Source organism: Aethalodelphis obliquidens, unplaced genomic scaffold, assembly GCF_003676395.1.
Source record: "Aethalodelphis obliquidens isolate GAN/ISIS:26980383/991018 unplaced genomic scaffold, ASM367639v1 scaffold11, whole genome shotgun sequence".
NCBI lineage: Eukaryota > Metazoa > Chordata > Mammalia > Artiodactyla > Delphinidae > Aethalodelphis > Aethalodelphis obliquidens.
In genome coordinates this window covers 27002437-27016749 of record NW_020837955.1, presented here as the reverse complement: position 1 = coordinate 27016749, position 14313 = coordinate 27002437, and the positions used below count along the sequence as shown (strand labels likewise).

The 14313-nt window shown below is 45.2% G+C and overlaps 1 pseudogene; it reads right to left on the bottom strand.

The window, feature by feature from the left end:
* Positions 1 to 2950: 2950 nt before the first annotated feature.
* Positions 2951 to 14313, bottom strand: part of LOC113623615 (acylpyruvase FAHD1, mitochondrial-like) — a 33710-nt pseudogene continuing 22347 nt past the window's right edge.

Sequence of the window (14313 nt, the reverse complement as noted above, 5' to 3'; positions counted from 1 at the left end):
GGGGAAATGCCTGTAAAGGATAAAAGGGGAGGAAGCAGGAGGGGAGAAGAGCCTTCAGACCATGATGCGGGCCTAACCCCCAGGAGAGGAGGCGGTGGGGGGGGAGGGGGAGGGAAAATTAGACTTCAGGGCAGCTCCCGGAAAGCCTTGGCCAGGCTGATGGAAAGGCTCTGAGAAAAGGCTGTCTGTTAGAAGAGTCCCACGCTGAGGAGGAATGGCCAACTCTAGTGACCCTGCTGCACTCAGTCAGGGACCGGGTGGACACAGGGGAAATGTGGTCTCACCATGAACATGGCGGGGAATCGAAAGGCAGGCAGCTGAGGCTGTGCAGCAGCTGTGCCCCAGCAAGGAGATCCGAGCAGGGCACCTCCATGACCCCCCAGAGTGGGGGGATATTTGGGGTGGGAAGGGGAGTCTGGAATCAACATGGCTGGAGGCGTGGGGAATGTCTTCAGGCCACAGAGGCAAGATGAGGAGGTGGCTGGGAGGCTGTGCCTATCCTGGCTGGTTGCCTGCCAGTGTGTGCTCTGCCCTTCCTGCTGAAACCCAGAAACACCCTAGACTCCCGTGCAGCTGGAAGCGGCCATGTGACCCAATTCTGCCTGGAGAGATGGAAGTATGGAAGCAGAAACCTGCTGGATGTTGATAAAAAGGGACCAGCTAACTGGCAACGTGACATGCTCTCCTCTCTTCCCCTCCTTCCTCCAGAATATGGACCTGAGGCCCGCAGGGGAAGCAGTCCTCTCGCTACCATGACATGATAAGCCTGAGCATGAAAGCCATGTGCTAGAGATGGCAGAGCACGAAGACAGAGGAAGCCAGGAAAACCTCCACCAAGGTGGAGCTGCTGCCCGTGGGAAGCCCACCTCCAGAATCCTTGTTATAAGAGGAAAAATAAACTCCCATGGGATTAAGCCCTGTGAGTCAAGCTAGCACTCCCTGCAGCCAAGCCCACGTCCCAAAATAATCCGGAGGAGATGCAGACGGAGAGTGAGCAATGGGACTCCTTGTCCTTGGACGAGACGTTCAGTGAAATCCCCTCCCCGATGCCTTTGGAGAGCCTTGGCAGGGTCAGAGAGGGGCTTCTGGAGGGAGGTGGGCATGAGAGAGTTGCTCCGTGTTTAAAGCATGCATAGGGCAAGAGAAGAGGCTGTCCAAAAGAAGCAGTCACCTGCACTACAAATGAACATTAATCTTTACATTCTGTGGCTTCGTCCCCAGGCCACTCTTACCCCCATGCCCACCACCCATGACAGACATCAGCAACAGTCTCAGGACTTTCCCCTTTGGGCCTAGGGAAGGCCTGGCATCCTCCCTGGCCTCAGGCAGCCCCTACCACTCAGGTGAGGTTGGCCCTTGAAATGAGACCTATTTACCTGGCTGGATGTCATCTGCAAACTTGAAGATTTTAGGCCACGGAAAAGAAAGCTGCAACATGCTTTTTCCTCTCATCTCAACAGACTTAAGTAAGACGATTTCCCCCTAGGGATCCCCAGAATATGATTTGCCTTTCAGATACCGGTAAACATGAAACAGGCACCCAAACCCACCCATCTCTTTGTGGCTCATATTAGAAAGTGATCCAAGTGATCCAGTCCTTCCTCTGGTCACCAGAGGGGGAACTCCTGCTTCTGAAGCTCTGGGAGGAGGGCTAGACCAGGGCAATCACCGTGACAAACACTGTACATTCTCAGTGATGGAAAAGATTTCCAGGCCACACTTCACTTGTCACAATATCAATCTCAGAATGTTAGCAAAGACGTTCACTTACCATCACTGCTCCGTGGGTCAAGCACTGGAAATCTGATCAGTTCTGTGTTCTATGAAGGCATGGCTCATGGTCCAGAAAGTTAATTAAGGCCTCCAAAGGAAACAGAAAATTCCAGTCTTTAAAAAATGAAACCAACTGCCCTCCCCTCCCCTCACATCCCCAGGAAACTCACCTGGAATCAATCTTCTCATCTAAGTGCAAGTTCCACAGCCTTTTCCAATTGTCACAACAAGAAGAAGTTCCCCATGGACTTTTTCAGTTTTTCTTCAATCTGGAGGGAAAAAAAATGATTAATAATCATGTAATTACATTTCCAATTCAATGACCATTATCACTGGATGGGACCACCTCGGGGCTTCAAAGATGAAGTCCATCTGACAGTGAAGAGTTTAGTAAAGGGGTGTCCCTGGTGATGAGGGGAGGCTTCATGAGAATCACAGTCACCACCTGGTTATATGATTGGAGTCCTACCCTTTTGCACTTTTTTCTTTTTTGTTGGGGGGGGGGGTGGTGCAGAGCAAACAAAAGACAGAGTATTTATTTGGGAAACAATAGTTTCAAAATTATCCTGAAACCAGAATCTATGGGCCAGAATACACCCCCTAAGCAAATGAGTGAGGTCCTCATTAATTGCTCACTTATTAAATAAAACTTTTAATTAACTGACGGTGTAGTGTTTTCCCACATTTCCATGATAAGAATCACTTGGAGTGCTAGAGATTAATTCCATTAACTAATACATGGGGCCTGGGATGGGCCAGTAATTTGGAAATTTTAATTTTACAAATACTTCCAGGTGATTTTAATGATCAAGGAACTTTGGGAAACACTGATGAAACGTGCTTTTCTGCTTTCTTTGCAGATTTTAAGTCTTGAACACCTGGTCCCAGAATGACTCAGTGAAAAGTCTTATCCAGTCCAGCTCTAGGAAAGGAAAGTAAGTCTTCTGAACATTTGGTTCGTTGATTCCTAGAAGACACTGTTTCTCATCTCCATTTCCGGCCCAGCTCTTCTAGATCAGGTTTTTCCTTGAGTTGAGGCATGGCAGTCCCGTCATTTTTAAAGAGTGGTTTCTTATTAAAGGATTATCACATTTAATTAAATAACCTTTTCTTGCTTTTGTCTTGTTCCCTTTTCCCCTGAAACTTCTGTTAAGAAGTTAGGGTGCTTTGTATAGACTCAATAGTCTGGCCTTTCCACCTGAAATCTCATACTGACGACCCCCTGTATACCAGCCTGGATCTCATTGTTCTCTTTAACAGGTCCCACTCCTTTTGGCGTCCCGGCCAAGATAATACCTCCTTCTTCAAGTTCATTATCTTCGAAACGTAGCTGATGGTATAGGAGGATGGAAAAAAATCATGAAGGATATTTCACCCGCCTGCCTGAGTTAGCCATTGACTTTGAGCCAGAGCTTCAGGCTTTGAGGGTCAGGAATCTTCTCTTTGGGCACCAACACTCTGACAGGGCAGGAGGCCGTGGAGCTCTTGGCCTGAGTCGCAAGCAGCCCCTTCTTCTTGCACTCTTCCTGCATGTCCCTGGCGGTCTCGTCCAAGCACAGAGCGTAGCCGGCCACGCAGTCCACGACCGCGGCCTCCCGGCCGGCGCAGAAGCGCTTGCGCATCACCACCCCCAGCTGGAGCTCGTGGTGCAGGCTATACGCGTAGGTGGGCACGAGGACCCGCGAGCGCAGGCAGTGGAGGCTCCGGGGAAGAGCTCCGGCTGGCTTTCTCTGCAGGGCGCTCTGCATCTCCCCGACAGGGGCCGCGCGGCTCCTGCCCGAGCACACGATGCTCATCCCCCACCCTCAGGAGCGGGACGGCGGCCTGGCGGCTGCCGCGCTCCTACCCGTGGCCCCCGGAGTCACGTGGACTCTGCCTGGCCGGCCATCGGACGCCTACAGCTGCCCAGAGAGGACCGACTACCTCGGAGCGCTGTCCCCCTGACTCTGACCTCGGTGCCTGGGAGTCGCGGTGCGAGTCCCCTTGGGAGCCGCTGTCTGGTGGCTCCCTGTGCGCTGCCCGGCCTGGGGACGCAGCCTGGTCCCCGGAGAGAGGCGGAGGCTCCGGCGCAGCTCTCCAGCCGACGCTGCCTCTCAGGGGGCCCTCAGCAGCCCCACACCGGGCCTGCAGACTTTTTCTGAGAAGAAACCCACGTGAGAGAGTGGCATGGACATATATACACTACCAAGTGTCAAATAGAGAGCTAGTGGGAAGCAGCCGCATAGCTCAGGGGGTCAGCTGGGTGCTGTGTGACCACCTAGAGGGGTGGGATAGGGAGGGTGGGAGGGAGACGGAAGAGGGAGGACACGTATGCATATGGCTGATTCACTTTGTTATAAAGCAGAAACTAACACACCATTGTAAAGCAATTATACTCCAGAAAAGATGTTAAAAAAAAATAAAAGACCAAACTTACCTCTCTTAAGCTGAACAGACGAAATTAGGAAAAGAGAGGCAGACAGGAGCTGGTCCCATAGAAAATGTGCCTAAGAGAAGGTGGTCCAAAAGGCAGGCTGCTGTGCTCTGCTCTCCCTGCGCCACTCCCCAAGGCTCCTGCCAGCACCCACACGGCTAAAATACCATCTCCAAGCCCAGAAAGCCTCACTTCCGGCTTGAACGCCCAGCTCCCTCATCAGGACTTAAATATCCTAGTCATTTGCCCCACCTGCTTAGTTCAGGTAGTAACTGCCCATCACTGACTTACCTCCTTCACAACCTCCGCTAAGCTGTGTCACCTGTGCCGCTATCTAGTGGGAACTCCTGTGTGTTAACCTGGCAAAGCAACAGCCCCAGTTACTCAATCAAACACTAGTCTAGGTGAAAGCATCTGTAGATAGGATTAAAGTCCATAATCAGTTGACTTTAGGTAAGGGAGATGATCCCAGATGATCTGGATGGATCGATTCAATTAGTTCAGACACCTTGAGAGCCGAGGTTTCCCAGAAGCAGAAGGAATTCCCCCTGTGGAAGCAGGTTCAGCCCAGCCTGCCCTCCCTGACCACCCACCTATGGATTTCAAGCTCACCTAGCCAGACCCACACCTATGTGAGCCCCTTGCAATAAATCGCCATACATATCTCCTTCTGCCTCTGTTTATTTGGTTGAACCCTGACTGACGCATATGACACATCTAATTAAGAAGGTTTTCTTTCAACCCACTCACCTTATTTTACTAAAAGAAATGTACTTTGTGCACAAAATGTATGTGCCTATCGTAAGTAGAAAACCAGTGCCACCTGCCATAATGGAAGGAAACCATAAAGATAAATACAATAAAAACAAAAGCAGTGCCATGGAATTCCAGCTGGATGCTACTGCCTGCCAAAGGCGCTGAGCGTGAGGCCCATCCTGCTAGTGTCAGAAAGAAAATGAGAGAGTGGTGATTTGGTGCTGGGATGTGCTTCCATCAAGGACAAAGTCTTGGGGAGATGCTGACCAGAAGGACTGATAGAGAACAGGGGACGGAATACACTTCTCACCATGTGCTCTCTGGAATATAATGCTACCGCTGTGTATATCCCATCTGAATCCTCTCCTGTGCAACCAGAAGTTCCCATCCAACACTTGCAGATACAACACTGCAGGTTGTGGAAGGGTGGTCTGGGAGCCCACAGATCTCCTTCCCAGTGATCGCTCAGTGTCCGGAGCAAGTGGTCCTGGTTCAACTGCAGGGAGTTGCCAACCCCAACCGCGAGGACAGCAGAATCAGCCCACCTGCCTCATGTTTCCTATGCACCCGAGAACAGAGCCCAGCAGAAGGCTCCCTAGTGACATATTAGGGTGGCAAGTTCATGCACCTTCCCTGCTTCCCAAGGAACTCGCTCTGTGCCTGTCCGCTCTGCCAAGGTTCTTTGGGGGCAGATTCGTCATGTACAGGAATCAGATCCACAGCACACAGCAGAGCTTTTTTCTAATCTTCCACCTGCGTAACTGGATTACTTCTTGTTTGACAACTGGCTCTAATTGCTCACCACTAACCTGTAGGAAGCCAAGCCCGTGGAAAGACGCAAGAGGTGCTCCTGAGTCAGGGACTGTAATATATTTGGTCAGGCCCAAAATAGGCCAAATAATGGAAGGAAGACAGACTGAGGGTTCAAATTCCAGTTCTGGCACTTCCCAGTGGAGAGATCTTAAATTACACAAATTCTCTGACCCTCAGTCTCTTCGTCTATGAAATGGGCCCAATAATAGAACTGTGGTGGATGCCTGATATTTTGTCTTCTTTGGATTAAAGGGCCCCAGTTTTCTTTGGGAATACCATCCCTTCCCAGTCTCACTTCATATGCTATGGATGGGGTGGACCTTACTCCTCCCCTCAAAGGACCCGGTATAAGCACATGACCCAGCTCTGGCCACTCAATCTAGTCTACCTCCCTGGTTCAGGTTTGAAGACTACCTTTGGAGCATGCAACCAAATGTAGTACACTCAGAGTGACTGCTGGAGCCACTAAGCAAAAGCACTTTCTTTCTACTTGGGCCTCTACGCTGGGAGGATATAAGCCAGAGCCACTCTCCTAGAGAGTTTCTGCTGAGAACAAAGTCAATATAAAGGAAGGCAAAGCAGTATGAGGAGAGAGAGGTCTGATCATATCATTTGAGCACCTGGATACAGCCAGGCCTAAAGCTATCCAGATTTATCCCAAAGACTTTTTTTTTTTCAGTTTCATCATCCAATAAAACTAGCTTGGAAATTGAAGAGAGCTGAGTCAAGTTACTCTCCCTTGCATCCTCACTAGGTAATTACACTTCCTAGGAAGATATGAAGGTCAAATGAGACGCTATAAAATCACTGAGCACAACTTGATGCACAGTAAACGCTCGATAAATACTAGCTGCGGTTTTGGAGGGTCTCAGTGGAAATAAGGCACCTAAAGTACTTCTCCAGTTGCTCGCACAGGGTGAGCTTATTCAAAAATGGCGGTAGTTACTTCTCCATAGTAACCCCCTTAAGCACCATTTCATTCATCCAGCAGCCCAACCAGCCAGTAGGCTCACGTGAGCATATTGCTGAAGCTCCATATTTCAGACTCCAGACATAAAAGGTTAATAAACCAAAAAACTATTTTTTGTAAGTGGCAAAGTTCATTGTAGTCACCACCCAGCTCTGTGTGGTTTGGTGGACCTCGGCAGAGCTGTTCAAAATGGGAAAGTCATTTTGCTACCGATCAAATCAAGACAAGCTCTGAAAGGTAACCATCAGGCTCCTGCAGAAGCTGAACTTTTTTAAAAGGAAAAAAAGGGCCAAGGAAAAAATTCATCTTGTTTCTAAAATCCAGATTTATCACTGCCAAGAGTTATGCATGACACACAACCCCACTACATCTTGATGACAAGAAAGATTTAATAATTACTTTTTTTTTTTTGAAGGTTGATGTACTTAACCATTCTTCCAAAAATACCAACGAAGGTGGGGAGAGGAAGGAGCAGATGGAAAGTGACAAAATGTGTCAATTGCCAACATCATTTCACAACACCAGCAGTCAGAAGAAGTCAGTTTGCAAGTGAGGGAACTGCCATCTTTGGATCCAGCTACCGTTGGCAGATTTCACCTGTACCTGTTTCAGACGAGCCCCCTGCTTTAAAAGACAAAAAAAAAAAAAATCTGTTAAGGGAAATCATTACGGAATGATGTTGCTAGATAAACTCTTTTAAAATAATCTTTTGAAGGCTTCTGAATTCTTCCAAGGTCTATGTCATGGGCAGGCAACTTATGACCTTGGCTTTATCTTGTTAGGGTAAGGACAGGAGGGAGGTAAGAAATTAATATTTATTGAGTAGCTACCATATAAGTTCTCTCCTTTAATCCTCACCCCCACCCCATAAGATAGGTAGAGAGTAACCCCCTTGTAAAGATCTTGGGTTCTAAATAGCTAAGCAATTAAGGTCACACTAGAGATGACAAAGACGGTCTTTGTCAGACTCCAAAACTTGTATGCCCAACACCACTGCCCACCCTATGAATCTCTTTTCTCTCCCATTCTCCCAATTATTTTCTCTCCTTTTATTCCTTCTCTATAAGAACTGGAGCTCAGTGAGAACAGGAAACAAGTCTGTTCTGTTCAAAAAATATTTAAGGAAGGACACAGGAAAGCAAGAAGGAAAGTTGGTCTAGCCAAGCCACTGGTCCTCAAAAGTAGCCCCAAACCTGGGTAGATGTGATGACCAGCACTGTTTGAGTGGCTTCCCTCTGTTTTCATCTTTCAACCCTTTGAAGTCCATGAGGAGTCCATGTCGATTAGAACTTTCCAATCAAGCAAAATCTAAAAAACAGGAGAATGAACCTGAAGTTAAAATAACAGTTGTTGTTTTTCGACCTAGGTGCTTAGCATCTACCTAGCACTTTTTTTAACCATTTCATTTATATTAACTCAGAGAATCTCTATAGCAATATTATGATGTAGGTACTATTATCTCCACTTTACAGATGAGTAACAAGGCCCAAAGAGGTGAAGCCATGTGACTGGGATCACCCAGCTAATAAATGGTACGAACCAAAGCAGCTGGCTTTGGTTTGAAAACCCATCATGTGAGTCCTCAGTGGGTCAGCGTGTCCGATAAACTGTGTTCATCCTAGACTTCAGTCACATCAGGGCAAGAAGACTTTGCCTGAAGGAACAAGAAGTCCAGGAAAGGAGAAGAGGTGCAGAGTTGCCCACATCCTCTCCAAACAGAATAAACCAGTGTCAGGATGGCAAGGGGCTTCCCTTACAGCCGCCCATCAAATCATCCCCCTGCCCAATCCCCAAAGATTCACGTGAATCTTGGCCACGGAAGGTAAAATTACAGAGCCATTAAAATGAAAACTGCTGGAACCCTGGGCAGACTCAGGTGCTACCGAAGGCAGCCCCTGGATGCAGACATCATCCTCTGCCTCTTGGTGTTGGTCAGCCGGGCACAGACGGCTCAGCAGGGGCAGCCAGAAGACAGGAGGCAGAGCCACCACTCTTGGCATCCCTGAGATGGGAAACAGAGTGGCAGAGACGGCAGGTGCCTTGGGTTACCAGGAGGTGAGCAGACGTGTTCATGAGCCCTTTAAGGGATGCTGGCGTCTCATAGTACACATGAGGTAGAGACAGAAATTCTTATTTGTCACTATCATCAAGACCCTACTTTTACCCTGGGCTGGTATCTACAATCTAGAATGTACAGTATCTTTATTGAGAAAAAAATATAACAATAAATCAAGCATCAGACAGGTATACACGCACATGTACACACACACGGGTTTTGTATGCAGGTGCATGTATAGACATTATGTGTAGTCATGCTTCACTTATCATTTTAAAAAGTATGTACATTTTCTTCTCCCCTGAGTCACAGAGTCGTTTGAAAAAGTAGAAAAGAAACTCTTACCTCTTGTGATTTCTTCAGTTTTCTGAACAGAGAGCTTCTTAGAAGAGTCATTCAGGAGAGAACCACTTGGAGCAACCTCTGGACACAACTCATAAAATGCATCTTGGCTGTTTTCAAGACCCTGCAGCAGCACCCCGCCCACCCCTTCTTTCCTACAGCCCTCTTCCTTGACGGCACACGTGCTTTTCCTTCAGTCCTCACGGGTACCTGCATCACCTGCTCAATCTGCTTGTAAATCCCTTTGACTAAGGACCAGCTCGCCTACTTATTTCACTCCCATCTTAGTGACCAACAAACAGAGATGAACCCTCAAATCTTTACTCAACATGTGGAGGTTGAAATTTGAAAAGGAGACGCCCTGGAATTAGCTCTCTCCGTGTCATCCCGTCCTCTTGTCTGCTTCACCCCTGAGAGGCACAATCTCCAATTCTGGAAGGATCTGTGGAGATGGCGTGAGCTGGAAACCAAACCAAGTCAGAGAAGCAGCGTTGAAAGGTGCCACGAAGCTCTCTCGTACCATCGTTCTTTCAGCAAATGTTAATTGAGCACTTAGAGAATGCTGGGCAATTCTTAAAACCCGGTAGAAGTGTACATATATACACTACCAAACGTAAGGTAGATAGCTAGTGGGAAGCAGCCGCATAGCACAGGGATACCAGCTCGGTGCTTTGTGACCGCCTGGAGGGGTGGGATAGGGAGGGTGGGAGGGAGGGAGACGCAAGAGGGAAGAGATATGGGAACATATGTATATGTATAACTGATTCATTTTGTTATAAAGCAGAAACTAACACACCATTGTAAAGCAATTATACCCCAATAAAGATGTTAAAAAAAAAAACCCAGTAGAAGGTCAAGCTATGAGATTAGCTTATTTTCGCAGTTGTCAATCTCTTCTCTTTTTGTCTGCTTTTAAATCATTAGAAATTTCACTCACATAGTGAATCAAAATCTTCCTCCTGATAACTTAAATCCTTTGATTTGGATATTAGTTTAAACTGCATTGTAATTAAATTATGAGGATTTAAGTGTAAAAACAAAACCTAAAAGGCATTGGGAAAAATATATAGGTGAACATATAATCTTAGGTTAGGAGAGATTTTTCTAGATATGACACAAAAGGAAAAATTGAATAAAATTTTTGATGGATTATAAAATAAAATTTTTATGGATTGGACAATATAAAAATTTGAAATATGCATACACTAACTCAAAGGCAAGAAGCAAACTGAAAAGAAATATTTGCAACCTGGATGGCAGATAAAGAGCTAATAGCCTTAACATTAAAAACGTTTAAAGTCAGTAAACAAAAGATAATACCGACAGAAAAAAAATGGGCAAAAACACAAATAGGCATTTGTAAAAAGAGATTAAAAATGCCAAGTATGAAAGAAAAAATATTTAACCTCACTAATAATCCAAAACAAACAAATTAAAATAAGATACCACATTTCACTTATCAATCTGGCAAGTTATTTTAAACTCATAATACCCAGTACTAGGGAGAATGTGGGGAAACACAGATATATTAGTGGCACAGCTAGGAAACAGTTTGGTCATATGCATCAAAAACAACAAAATAAAACCCTTTAAAATGTTCATAATCCTTTAAATCCTAGAACTTCCACTTCTAGGACTTTATATTAAAGAAATACTCAAGAGTGTGCACAAAAATTTATGTCCAAGGCTGTTCATTCCAGCATTTAATGTATTAGAGAAAAATTGAGAGGAAAAATGTACAAAATAAAATTTTGTAAATAAATTTTGGTAAATCCTTAGAATGCTTGCAATACCTGAAAATGGTGTTGCAACTATTATAGATAGGAGGGATAAACAACAAGGTCCTACTGTATACCACAGGGAACTATATTCAATATCCTGTGATAAACCATAATGGAAAAGAATATGAAAAAGAATGTATATATATGTATAACTGAATCACTTTGCTGTACAGCAGAAATGAACACAACATTGTAAATCAACTATACTTTAAAATAAATTTTTTTTAAAAAGAAAATGAAAATGGTGTTGCAGAAAAATATATAACTGAAAGTTGTTTATAATAGTGAGCTATTAAGCCAGTTTTCTAAACTATATTCTTTCAAAAACTATATATTTATATATACACGTGTGTGTGTGTGTATTTGTCTAGGGGAAAAAAATAGGTTATAACTCAATGGGTTAACAGATAATTGTGAGAATTAAGGGTAATTATGCACCACTACCATCTCTCTCTCTGCCCTCTGTAATTTTCTAATTCTGGGGGGGAACGAATACTAGTTTCTTTTCTAATCGTAAAATTTTGTATTTAACCTAAGATTACATTCAGTGTTTTAAGAAGCTCTATCACACAATTAGTCCATGTTAAGTCTTTCACAAAAAATAAAGTCCAGGGAATTTCCCCCTGATCTTATGTAGTTGACTTCTGGGAACTAAATGCCATCTTTTGCATCTATCCCAGCAGAATTTCATTCATTTCTGACTTCCAGCCTGTTAGGGGCCTTTCGACCCCATGCTGCCATGGACACTTTAGCTTTCTGGCTCTGAACCTTTGGGAAATTTGATAAGCACGCTTTCTCTTCCCTCCTCCCCTCCCCACGGACACAGAATTGCGGACGGCCCACTGTGGGGTCATTTCCCCTCTCTAATCCTGCCTGGGCAGTGGGTCTGGAAGGACGAGAGACACAGCAATTTACCATGTCAACCCTCAAGACCAATAGGGAGCAGAATGGCAGAGGAGGGGAGATGGAATCAAAACAGAGAGATTATATGGAGGAACCACAGAAAAACATTCTGCCTCAAATCTGATTACAAAGCCGAAGAAATAAAACCTCTGAGGCCAGCTCTCCGGGCTGCCTGCTTCCTCCACAGACCCAGGCACTGTGGGCGACCCATTCTGCATCACTCACTTAAATGGCAACGACATCTGACAGACAGAACACTGAGCCGTGGCCGCGTGTGTCCCTAACGTGGTTAGAGTTGGAGAAATTATTCATCAGAGAATATACTAAAGCACTTAGGATCCCCTGGATGCATTAGGGGAAGGTTCTGTCAGCCTCCGTGAAGCACCTCTGCGTGTTTATCCTGAAAACCCCTGAGCTGGCTCCACACTGATGCCCTCATTACTCATCTCCATGACTCACAGCCATGTGGCCTCATCACAGCCCCTTGTCTCTCTTCATTGCCCTCCAGGACTCTTCGGGGCCACTTGCTTCCCTCTCCCTAGGTGCCACAGTCTCCAGTGAAGATGCAAAGGGCGCCCACTTGCTGTCCTCCCCCGATCCTCCCACGCCCCCTGTCTGCCCAACGGGTCTCTGCTCCCCAGCATCTCCACCTGTCCTTCCTGTCCTTCCGGGTCTGGCTAAAGCCCCTCCTCTTGATGTCTCCCCAGCTTTCGTTAGTGGAAAATATGCCCACTCTCAAGTGCTTACCCAGCACTTTCTTTTTCTTTTATTGAATTATAGTTGATGTACAATATTATACAAGTTACAGTTGTACAATAGAGTGATTCACAATTTTTTAAGGTTATAGTTATTATAAAATATTGACAATATTTCCTGTGCTGTACAATATATCCTTGCAGCTTATTTTATTCTTACTAGTTTGTACGTCTCACTCCCCCACCTCTATGTTGTCCCTCCCCACCGGTAACCACTGATCTGTTCTCTATATCTGTTAGTCTGTATCTTTTTTATTATATTTACTAGTTTGTTGTATTTTTTAGATCCCACATATAAGAGATAATGTACAGTATCTATCTTTCTCTGTGTGACTTATTTCACCTAGCATAAGACCCTCCAAGTCCATCCATGTTGCTGCAGATGGCAAGGTATCATTCTTTGTCATGGCTGATTAGTAATCCATTGTATACATATATCGCATCTTCTTTAGCCATTCATCTGTTGATGGACACTTAGGTTGCTTCCATATCTTGGCAATTGTAAATAATGCTGCTATGAATTTTGGGGTGCATGTATCTTTTCAAATTAGGGTTTTGGTGTTTTTCAGTTATATACCCAGGACTGGAATTGCTGGGTCACATGGTAGTTCTATTTTTAGTTTTCTGAGAAATGTCCATACTGTTTTGCACTGTGGCTGAACCAATCCACACTCTCACCACAGAGCACTTTCTTTTCCTTCTCTCCCACATTTCTGAAACAAGCATGTAAGGGTAGTAGAGGGGTGGGTGGGGGGACAGCTGTTGTGAGGGAGATTATCATCTCATACAGAGAGGAAAGGCCACCACCTCCTGCTCCTTTATGCTTTGCATACAGCATAAAACCAAGTACATGGCCGTGGTGTGCCTTGGCTTGGGTTTCCTGTGCTCTGATTCCCTGTGAAATAGAATGGTTTTACCATCATTTCCAACAACCATTATTAAACACTTACCTACCTAATATTCTGTAGTCTGAGGTTAGGAAAAGATCTCTATGAAAGAAACTCATTATAATTGCATTACTGTCATCATTAGTAGTAGTAATCGCCTTCATGTGCTATGCATCTTCTATGAACCAGGTCCATTCTGCGTGTTCTATGTATACTGTCTCTAATTACAATAATACCTCAAGGTAAGTCCTAACTTCATGTTAGAAATGGAAAAATTAAGGCAAAGAGAGGTATAGTGACTTGCCTAAGGTCTAATTACTCAAAATTTGTGACGTCAGGATTTAAACCTGTGATCTAACTCCATATTCCTTTTCTCTCCACTATTCAGTGTTTTCTGGTAAACTTTAAGACTCTTCCTGCAGATTGTGAATTACTAAGCCGTACTTAGGGATTTTTACTGGGGGGAGAATGGTGTCATGGTTAAGAACAGGATCCTGCAGTCTGGCATATGGGGTTTAAATCCTGGCTCCAGATGACAAGCTGTGAGACCTTGTTCAGGGCATTCATCATCCTCATGGCTGAGTTTCCTCATCTGTGAAATTGCAAGTTAGCTCAATGAAATCCCAGCTATTGCAGTTCTGTGTGCCAAGCACATTATGGCAATGAGCTCATTAATCCCTAAAAACAGCCTGACGAGAAAGGCACAATCTACTTGGCAGGGAGACTTTTGAGGTGAAGGGCTGGAAAGAGTTTTGAAACCACCAAACTTGAAAGATCCCTCAGAAATTTTTTTAAAAAATCCAAAGGTAGCTTGTAGGTAATTTGGAAATCATTTTGTGGTTTATAGAATGCTTACGATGCGCA